Source organism: Saccoglossus kowalevskii, chromosome 11, assembly GCF_978046115.1.
Source record: "Saccoglossus kowalevskii chromosome 11, keSacKowa6.1, whole genome shotgun sequence".
NCBI lineage: Eukaryota > Metazoa > Hemichordata > Enteropneusta > Harrimaniidae > Saccoglossus > Saccoglossus kowalevskii.
Genome location: NC_140651.1, coordinates 31,411,341 through 31,422,911, shown reverse-complemented (window position 1 = coordinate 31,422,911; position 11,571 = coordinate 31,411,341). Strand labels below are relative to the sequence as shown.

At 35.8% G+C, this 11,571-nt stretch overlaps 2 long non-coding RNA genes across 2 annotated transcripts; both read left to right on the top strand.

Annotated features, from left to right (window-relative positions):
* Positions 1–1,667: 1,667 nt before the first annotated feature.
* On the top strand, positions 1,668–4,291 carry LOC146736629 (uncharacterized). Its single transcript, XR_014930970.1, has 3 exons — positions 1,668–1,733; positions 3,065–3,180; positions 4,200–4,291. It is a non-coding gene; the product is annotated as an uncharacterized LOC146736629 (long non-coding RNA).
* A 4,257-nt stretch (positions 4,292–8,548) lies between these two features.
* On the top strand, positions 8,549–9,708 carry LOC144360130 (uncharacterized). The gene is made up of 3 exons (XR_013422162.2): positions 8,549–8,643; positions 8,773–8,877; positions 9,231–9,708. It is a non-coding gene; the product is annotated as an uncharacterized LOC144360130 (long non-coding RNA).
* Positions 9,709–11,571: the final 1,863 nt, after the last annotated feature.

Below are 11,571 nucleotides of genomic sequence, written 5' to 3'. Positions count from 1 at the left end.
AGATAGCTAAAGTCAAAGTCTATAAGCGTCTCTTCTCTTGTCGCGTTATTCCGGGTCGTTCTTTGTCATCTTCTTGTCTTTAATGTCGCTCAATTCTTAATTATACAGTCCTATCCGGTACTGGTCCTTCCGAAGGGGTTCTGAAATCTTCATCTCTTCAGCGTTGTACATCGGTGCCATACTGGTAAAGTCGTCGAGCGCGGTTTCGTCTCTGCCATCGAGCCAGTTAGTTCGGTTCACAAGAAAGACACATCTTCGCCAATTCACTTTTCTTCACAGGATGTCAATGTGTGTAAAACACAATGCCCGGGTTCTCCACCACGTATCAGAGGGAAAACCTCTCTTTCTCTCGGGTTCTCCACACTTGCCAGGGGGGAAACTCGTCTCGTCTCTCTATCTCGTCCCCTTGAGGTACGGGATCGGGAAAGTCACTTATACTTTACAGTCAAATAAGACACACACAACGAAATACGTTTCAGCTCTCGTCTTAGTCGATCAATCGAGCACTCTATAAGACACAGCGCCCTGGGGAAAAATCCCCAAGACTGTCACAAGGCTGACCCAAGACTCGCCCAAGACTGCGTCAAGGCTCGCCCCAAGTCTCTCCAGGACCGCGTCTGTCGTGGAGTATTCGCCAAGACCAACTCAAACTCTCTTTATTCATTTTCAAAACTCTGACCAATTACAATGCAGTAAAAAGACTCTAGGGCGTAACCTTCAATCATAAAGCCAATCAAACTAAGCACTGAATACGTCATATCTTTTGATTAATCGTTCACTACATTAATAACTACGGATGTCAGAATAGCGACGGTATCTTGTAATTAGTTCCAAACCACTGAGCCAAGTTCCGTCCAAAACTTCAAATAGACCTAAACGATGACAGACATAACACAGCAATTCGCTAATAATCAGCTAATTAAGTCGGTCAACAGATACGCGAAAACAAATTCATGACAATATTACCACACTACTGCGTGCGTACAGAACGGTGTTAGTTGGTTCAGTAGTATTTTTAGGGGTTGTGTGCAGCATGAAGCTTCATGTGTGAATTCTTTCGATTTTTCACCAGTTTTTCCGAACTATTATGACAAACGCAGACAAAATGGCTGATGTCGCTAACTTCAACAAAAAAAACTTTATTTGCTAAGGTTACGACTGAATTTAGTTATGATAATCGCAATTTCACATTAAAATACCCAAACATTAACGTATTAACGAATACTAACATTTTTAAACATTCACAGACAGAGTTTTTGGGTACAAAATGCCATGGTCAATTTCGATTCACAGACGGCAAAGCTGTCAACAAAATAAACTATCGGTATTTTCGGAACCTCGAGTATCACACAACATTCGCACAAAAGTCGGCGATGCTTCGACGTTTTATTTTACGGCTTAATGAGCTCCATTTCTTCAATTTAGTGGACACACATGGTAAACTACAGCTCTTCTAGTAACCGTGTTGCGACCGTGAACAGCATCAAGATCGTATTGGCTACTTTCTGTTCAAGGGGCGTTGTGTCGTCACAGGAAGCGCTGTCCCAGCACACATCGGTGTAGAAGACGCCGACCTGCAGCGTCAATGGTTCATGGGGTACTATAAATGTCGTCGCTTGGTGGCGCACCGTGCTAGCAAAGAGCCCCACCAAGTGAAAAATTATGACATGATTTCCGCCTTCTACCCTAAATTATACCACGGTGTCACAACGCTTTATATAACGCAATTTCTTGTACGTAAGTGTGTTCACTTGCTATGATAACTCGATACTTATTACTTTGGGATAGTTGCGAGATTCCTCGCCATGAATTTAACTTCAGGTAAACTGGTGGCCGACTGGACGTTCAGGACATTCTTTACAACCGACCTCTGCCACCCTTTGACACTGTTATTGTGATATAACTTTTGTTTGGTACCGTGTACGCTGCGATTTTCGTCAATTTCGAGAGAGTGTGAATTATGTTGTTCGGGATGTGACGCTCGAGGACAAACTTTAAATAACTCACCAACACCATGACCCAAAATATTTTACAATTCTTCTAAATTATGGCAGTTCGAGCCGAATACTATTCCGCATGTCACTACACATATATGCAATGCCGATGTGTATCATGGGAAACAATTATCACCTTCGAATCTCACGAATTCTGTAATTTTTTGAAATGTTAATGACATCTTTGACTCACGAAAGACCCGTTTTTTTTTTAATTTTCGGTATCCCGATGGAATAAACCCATAACAATGAAAGTGGCAAATATGACAGATACTCTTCAATTAAACTCGAACTTCCTTGATCTTGGAATTCCTTGTCGTAGTTCAGAGAATGAACACTGACCTCCTAACCGATTTTTGAAATATTTTTCAGAAAACAAAAATAAATTCTGTAAAAATAAATTTCTAGTACTTAAACATAAATACAGCCCGGCGCACAACTATCGATTTTCTTGCGATTATTCTATGACCTGATTCTTTAGTTGGAACGCTTGCAGCCACAAAGCTAAACTTTGTTTTTTAGCTAGTGGTTGTTTTATTTCACAAAACTTTCAAATCCAAATGTTCTTCTCACTAACCAAAACTTGCCTCATTATGAGGTCACTAACACTGTAACGATTTCGGGCATATATATTCAATTTTTTATCAATAACTTATCATTCTCCAACGGCAATATTGTTTCTGTCACGATTTTCAGAAAGAAATTCTATATCACGTGACAAATAAGAACACTTATAATTGGCTAGTTATTGATAGTCGGTGACTGATCGAGCACCGCACACTACACGATTCCAATCGTTTTTATGTTTTAATTGAAATCCATTCATGTACCCTGAACTTGATCGTAATACAACCTACTAACTACAGGATTCTTTTAAACTACCAACAACGCATCGTTTTGTAGTAACATGTATCCATTTATTACTGGATCAATATGAAATAACATTTGTCAAGTAGGTAAACACGGGATTACATACGATTACATACGGTCGAGCTTAAAATAAAATGTTCAATGTAGCCATTTATATACAGCATAATCATGTGTAAGTTACTGTGATATTTAATTTGTAGATCAAAATACCATGTAGTTTGCACGTTGGTGAGATACTAGTATATGAGAAGACATCTCAACACAGACAGTCCACATTGGCAGAATTGGTGGAGTATTATTATTGCTGAATTTATGTGTAAGTACTGTATCGTCGATGATTATGATTATGTACTTACCACTCCCATTTATATACTGCAATTCACGTCTATTATACAATTATATTACCCAGGACAGTGTAAGTACTGCATCTTTAATTTGACTGTGTTTGTATTAGCTTTACCACTGCCAAATTATATACTACTTCACACCCATAACACAATTTTATTACCCATGACAGTCTAAGTACATCATTACTTGGATTGTGTTTATATTAGCTTTACTACAACCAATAAATACACTACACCACATCAACAACATAATTATATTTGCTTGTAATTACCGACTAGCGTCTTTTACATCGGTTGTCTACAAGGTTATCGACTTAGGCTTCACAGATCATCTGCAACAGTACACAGTGACCACATATGATAGTCATATTCACGTGTTGGAAACTCATCCTATCCTGGAAGACCGAGTAGGCGCAAACTTCCAACTTGGAATTATGGTCGCCAGCGTGCTGACTTAATTAAAACCTACAAAAAATATCCACGGACATGAACATATTCCCGTTGTCTTGTTTGTCCAGATACGACAATGTTTATTCAGTCGTGTGGTAAAACATGGCCACAGTCTAGAACTGCAGATAGAGTTATTTATTTTGTTTAACCAATATTTTTTTTATTTATCTAAGTCAGAGCTATTAACAACTGAAATCATTTGAATTACGAAACTATATATGCCAGTGGTCTTAATAGGTTCAAAGCTGATCTCAAACGCGACTGGCCTAAAATGAAACTAAATGGCACTTTATTGTGTTATTGTTTCTCTGTTTGCCAAGACAAATTATTACTCGAGCTTCATTCCATGTGACATAATTGAGAATCTGCACCAGTTTCAGCACTATTATAGGGTGATTACTGTCTTTATTGTTTGACATTTGTTCATGTTCAATTAATGATGTCGGTCAGATGGAAAGATCAATGCAAAGTACCTAAAGTCGTATATTTCATGTAAGTGAAATCAAAACTGATTCTTAGAAAACTATATTCTTCGTAGGTGCCGTTGGTTAATTCACATACTTACAATGGCTTCTGGTGCTGAAAATATCCCAGAGCCTCATCATATGAAAACGACTTTGAATCCTTTGAGGAAGCTTTTTTATAAAATAAGTGATGAACTTAACGATCACGACGTTTCTACAATGAAGCAACTTCTGGGAGACCAAATCGCCAAATATAAAGATAAGAAGTTAACATCTGGAATGGATATTTTTATTCACTTAGAGGAAAAGGGGGACATTTCTGGAACGAATATGGGCCTACTTTATGATATTCTAGAGTGTATGGGAAAGAATAAATTGAAGAAAAAAATACGACAATACCAGGAAAGTGTGGGTATTGTTCAGTCACCCCAACCTAGTAAGTGATTAAGTTCTATGCGTTTTTCTGATTTATTTATATTGAGAAAATATAAATTTGTAACAGTTTCCTATGAATGCTTCTGCTCCAATCGTGTATTTCTTACTCAGTAAATTATGATTTTTGTTCTCATCCCCCTGATTACTTTAATGTTTGTGGTTACCTCCAAGGAGAATAAGTTCATCTAGCATGTGTGTTGGTTTGTTTATGTGTGCCTGACCGACGAAGTACTAATTAGCAATACTAAACAGGGAATTGTATCATTTTCATGGTATTTTTTACTATTTAAATGGAAATACAAAAACCTAAGTTTGATTCATTTCTATATATAACTAAAATCAATGTCAAATTGAACATGAACAGCAATACGGCAACATTATACAAATCATACAAGAAATGGGATATGGAAACTAAATATTCATTATATTCATCGTGTTAATATGGATCGATGTCAATGTGGTATGTACTAAACCAATAAGAACACTATATATATGCCATTGTCATTGGGTGAATCTATATCTGTATTTTCTTATTTCAGAACAAATAGTAATGTCCGTGACAGCAAAGCCAGCACACTCTGCTAAAGAAGAAGCGATGTTGCACGTAATCAAATCTATTTATCCTCTGATAAAATCATGGGACGATGCCAAAGAAGCGAAGAAACACGTTGAAAGTATTGCCGGGCTTTTTCCCGACCGTGTTGAGCGTAGTTCACTGGAATTTATCATAGAATGTCGAACTATAGCAGGACTGGAAAAACTGTGGTCGGACTATGACAACACAATATTACAAGATGTTTTCCAAAGAAGTCTTGTGAACGAGGAATTATTACGAAAGTCAAGGCTGAAAGAGATAATCATAGAAGTGTACATTTCAGAAGATGATTATAAAGCAAAAAAAATAGCACTGGCAACAGGTGAGTGGCACATATCATAAGTTATCACATGCACAAAATAACGTAATGCAAATGTTTTCTACGATAATATTGATAATATATCACTAGCTAACATAGGTATGTGTCACTAGATACTGGTTGAATAGATTTAAATAAAACGTGAAACACTGGATAACTATTCCAAATGTGCAAACATTGATGATAAGACTGCATCTCAACGGCAACTTCCCGCCCCACAACACTAATTTCCACCTTCAGTTTCATAGTATTGCTTTAAAATTATAACATTATACGAATACAAACTCAACAAAAAATATTTAGCTGATTTTCGAATTGCTAAAATGACAATCCTTTAAATTTTTTAGATTCTCATGTTGTAACTTGACGGTCATTGCATACCAGATTTGTAATTTGTTGGGATATTGCTAGTGTCGTATGGTTTGGTTTTGATTAAAAATGTGAGCCAATACAACTAAGACCAAGTTCCCAACAGAAGCCGTATCTCCTACCAATTGTTCGATTTGGTCTTAAACATGACACAGTTCTTCACGGCCATTGGTCAGCCAATACCCCAAGACATTGTTACATTTCTCCAATTACAGCACCAGCTTTTCCTCCAGATTATCAACATCGTTTGTAACCATTTATTTGTTTTCCAGAGAGATACAATAAATGTACAATGATCTTTTTCCAATATGAGAGCTCAATAAAGTAAGGCATGCAGTCAGAAAGCAAATGTCTTGGCAATAAAATTTATCCTAAAATCCAAACAATGTTAGAAAAATGGAAATAACATATTCCCACACGAAATAATCTACATGAACAAGAAAACTGACAACACTACATTACATAATCAAACCAGTAAGAGAAAGATACACAAGTTCATTTGTCTGCTATAACAAATTCAAGTTATTATTCAACAATGGCCGATCTGTAGATCAGTACTTTTACTCTGATTATTCAGTACAGTAACGGGAAAGATATACATGATAGTTATATGTGTATATAATAATAGCAATGCAAATTCAAAAAAGTACAGATTGCAGAAAAACAAGAAGTAGTACAACGTCTCATCGTAAGATTTTTCATGGGAATAACGTCTTTGGATGTACGCGTTGATTGTCATGTCGGAAATGGCATACTATAATTAATAGTTCTGAATATAACAGTAAAACTTATTTATCAACATACTAAAATATTGTTAATACACAGCAGCATCAACAGGTAATGTTATCGGACATGACGTGACAGATCCAGAGTCAAGTACAGCAGTAGATACTGAAGTAACCGTAGAAGACAAACCCACAACAAAGGTAACATTTAAACATTTTATTATTTAAAAACATTTAGAGATTTGTTGCACCACTGCAGATACCACATTTTCTATACAGTAGTCACCGAAAATGGTATCAATGTATACAAGGCGATTATTTCTTTGAGTTAGATATGGAATTGTTCGAATTCAAGAATAACAATGTGCGTGTAACATTCAGTTAGTTTAGTTTATCACAATTATTTATGCTGACTATATTATAGTATGACAACTAGATTGAATGCCTCTTGTCAATTCAACATTTCTGAAAATCTGATAGTAAATGATATGATAGTAAATAATTGAGGGCGGTATTCAAATTCGGCAATGACAATACTGTTGGTTGTGTTCGTAGGTTTGTATGCATTAACAATAATTCGTCGACAACATCTGTTCAATATCAAAGGTCATATAACAATGCGACCTTTTAAATGTCGGCACAATACACATATAACATTAATCACTGTCAAAAATGTGTTCTAGTTTCTTCACATAGAAGGAACAACAAATGTTCACTTTCAATGATGACTTTTGTTAAATAATAACCTTTTGTGAAGAAAGTCGTTTTTAAAATCGAGAAAGTGCACACTCATTGTAAAGGTAATAACTCCTAAGTTGACTCCATATTGCATGAAACCTTGCATTACATAATCTACAAAACATTTCCTAAAATTGTAATAATTTTATTAGAGCACTGTAACAGAGAGAGTTAATGAAGACAATGCAGTTGTTAGTGAGGTAAATATATTGATATATTGATTCAAATTGTTCAGCAATTTGATTACACATTTTAAAATAATATCTTTATTGTTTACTGGTTCATATATGTGTGTGTCTGTAGAGCCAATCTGACATATTACGAGCTGTCTTGTTAAATGACATCGTTCTATATTCTTATAGTTCAACCCCTCAAACCAAATGTATACAAACTCATATTTAGTAACTAAACGATTTCTTGTTCAAACAACCAAATTTGATTTAATTAAAACAATCCCTAGTACATTGGTTAAAATTTTATCGAATGTAGGTGTAGACAATAATGCACAAACAACGCTACCACGTATTCTACCATATTTATTCATGAGTGTATTGAATACAAGAATACTACATCATGTGTATTACTGTAATCATTTTATATTCTAGGATGGTTTCACAGCTCTTATCAGAGCAAGTCAGAATGGACATGTTGGTGTGGTTAAAATTTTGCTGGATGCAGGTATAGACAAGAATGCACAAACGAAGATACTACATATTCTACCATATTTATTCAAAAATGTACAATGAATAGTGCATCATTTGTGTATTACTGTAATCATTTTATTTTGTAGGACGGTTTCACAGCTCTTCATTCAGCAAGTCACAATGGACATGTTGGTGTAGTCCAAATGTTACTGGATGCAGATGTAGACAAGAATGCACAAACGAAGGTACTACATATTCTACCAAATTTGTTAAATACCAAGTCGTATCATTATGTGCTTATATTATGCATTTGTATTACGGTTTGAATTACGTCTAATGCGAGTCCATCATATTAAAAGACGTCTTGTTACAATTATACTAAATCATACTGAAAAAAACTGTAACGTCATTCTACTGATGTAATCGACCACCAATCATACTATCTAGCCATACTACCAACTTTCTTTGATACATATAAATAGATCACTACATTCTTGCCATACCATCACGGTTAATAAATGTTCAGTTGTAGTCTATTTTTCTGTATAAAATTAGTTTTGTGTGACAATGTGTCATAACTTTTATAATTATTAGAATGGTGATACTGCTCTACATTTTGCAGCTGTAGAAGATTGTACAGAAATTGGCAGAATTCTTCTACAAGCCGGATCGACAAGATACATTGCTAATAAAGTATGTAAATATTGGTACATTATTTTATACATTGGTTAACTGTGTATATGTGTGTTATATTACATTTTTTGTATAGTTATTAATAGTAATTTTATTTAAATGAAAGATACACTGTTATGTTGGTTTCAGGATAAGAATACTCCACTTGATTTGGCTACGGAAGCTGGTTACTTAGATTTTATTGATCTTCTCCAGGATTTTGGAAAGGATACTAGACAAACGAAAGTACATAAGGTGACAAAACAATAGTATAGTAACGATGTTATAGACAAATTGCAGGCCGTATCTCGGCTTTCCCTTCGCATATCATACAAATATCCTAGTGGGATAACTAATTTACGAAATTTTATAAATGCAATAGTGCATGTACACCTCTATATAGATTGGGGTTATAAGAAAAGAATGGTACACATTATATAACTATAAGTACCTATTCTAAAATCTTAAACAATGATTAAAATGAAAAAAAATAAGGTCGTCACTTCAGATGACTTTAATTAAAAGTAGTTACATGTTGACTCCTCGCACCAATTGTGGGATGTGTAATCGAAGATAATCTTCCTAACAGTAGCCTTATTTTTTCCCAGGATAATTCAACATTTGCTGCTTTGAAAGACTGGGGCTGTAGTAGGAAAAGGAATGAAGCAGCCATCCCGTAGATTTCAATTACGAGAGAGTACATTTTCCGTCTCTTTGAATCATATATTAGCGCAATCGTGAACTATACAACGTTAACATACCAAAGAAGATTAATTGATAGTAACATGGTAGATGTATGTGCACTACTACAAGTCAATTTGTTATACTAAACGTTTTCGTTTGCACTCTTCCATGTGATGGAATTTGACACTGATAATTAATAAGCGTTAATTTATATTTTTTTTCACAATATTTGATTCTACATCATTAATTTTTCAAAAACATATTTTGTAAATAGCCATGACTTGTTTGTTTTAAATGTACATGATATTATGACTGTGGTTGTATAACTGCCCTCGAAGCAATACTTCATCAAAAGAACTTGATTGCTGATATCGAATAAACTATGCTTCAGATTACAGTAAACATTAATTATAGAAGTAGATTTTTTAATATTGAACTAAAATTTACTTGCGTCCAAGTAGTCAATGACGAAGCAAATTGCAAAAAAAAACCTCTTACTGACAGTGGGACAGATTACAACAATTTTGCAGAGAAATCGTGCAAAAGGTGATAAAAGTACTAAATTTTGCATGGTGACTCCCAAGTGTATATTTAGTAAATCTACTCGATTGGCCACCTGAAAATGGCGGCCATTTTTCATTTTTTTTTTAAATGGCCGCCAAATAACCAAGAAAATGGGATTTTCTCATAGAGAGGCATGTACTTGGTCGATTTGAGTGATTTTGGTGACAATTTCCATGTTTTCTGATATACCGAATCTATTTTTGTTACTATTAGCACTATCAAGTGTCAATTCCTTTCAATTTTTGGTGAATTGATTATGATGTAAATGTTCAGGTTCCATATTTCTGCTTGTGTATGGTTTTATTGATAGAGGTGGTACCATTGTTTCAGCAGCCAGCTAGCTCCTAAATTGTAATGTGCATAAAGATCACGAACGAGACCTTTGTGCAAATGGAATATATATCTGAGGGGCAATGGAGACAATGAACAACACATTGTACATTTATTTGGAGAGTGGACCTTGAGGACTTTTTTTGGAGAGTGGAGATTGCGGCTTTATTTCTCAGGAGTGATTGTCAGGCACTACCAGATCACACTGGTGACAATTACTGCTACAAGAAGAGCTGCTGCAAGAACATGAAGCCTACCCAATGGCAATTAGATGAAAACTGCAATTGAGAGATAAGACCCACCCATTTTCAGACTTAGTGACCTACGTATGCTCTACACAGAGACACTGGGACAGCTTGACATTGAATCACCACAGGTGCATGTTACTCGACTGAAGGACCAGCTGCTTTTTCACATCCCCAAGTTAACAAGCTCATCACCAGGGGCGTGATGTATTGCTAGCCTTTAAGAAGGACGTCGGGTCAATCCTTTCACATGCAAGCAGATATGGAGAAGCTATCCATCTTGCAAAAGCTGCTGAGGTGATACAACATGCTTCAACTAAAATCACGGTTCAACAGTACTTTCCATGATGGATGCCTTAAAGCTATTCCAATATCACTGCTTCAATTTGTCTGCATGATCGAACATTAAGTCACAACTGCAGCTCGGCACCTCGAAATCAAACATTGCAATGTCACATAGGGTGAACAAGTACCGTTTGCCTATAGAGAAGCTCAGGAGAGTTCAGGATTTTCACCCTTCTATCTTATTTATGGTAGAACATGAGGGGCCCAATGATGATTTTAAGAGCGTTGTGGACAAAGGAGGCCACTACTCCAGACGTTAAAACTATATACCAATATGTCCTTGATTTGCGAAATTGCCTTGAAGAGAAATTGGCTCAAGCTAAGGCAAAGGTTAGATACAAAAAGTATTACGATTGGAAGGCCAGGGATAGGAAGATCCAAACTAGCGACAAAGAGTTAGTGTTACTTCCCACTGACCACAATGAGTTGTTGATACAATGACAGGGGCCATATGTAATTAAGGAGATAGTGGGTATGATGGATTACAGAATGGATGTGAAAAGGCAAGGTAAAAATTTATCATGCTAACTTGTTGAAAGCATATTATGAAAGGGACAAACTAAATGACAAGGAAGTGGTTACAGGCGTGTGTCTACTGCAGTTGTTGAATATAATACTTCTGACAGTGACACAGTGATGTGGGATAGTGGTGAATTGGAGTCTGTGCCAATTCAGTGTAAGAAAACCATTGTTTATTGTCATGTTTGCCATGAACTGAATGTCGACCAACATAGAAAGTTTGATGGAGTTATGAGAGAATTGTCTGATGTTCTCACCGTTT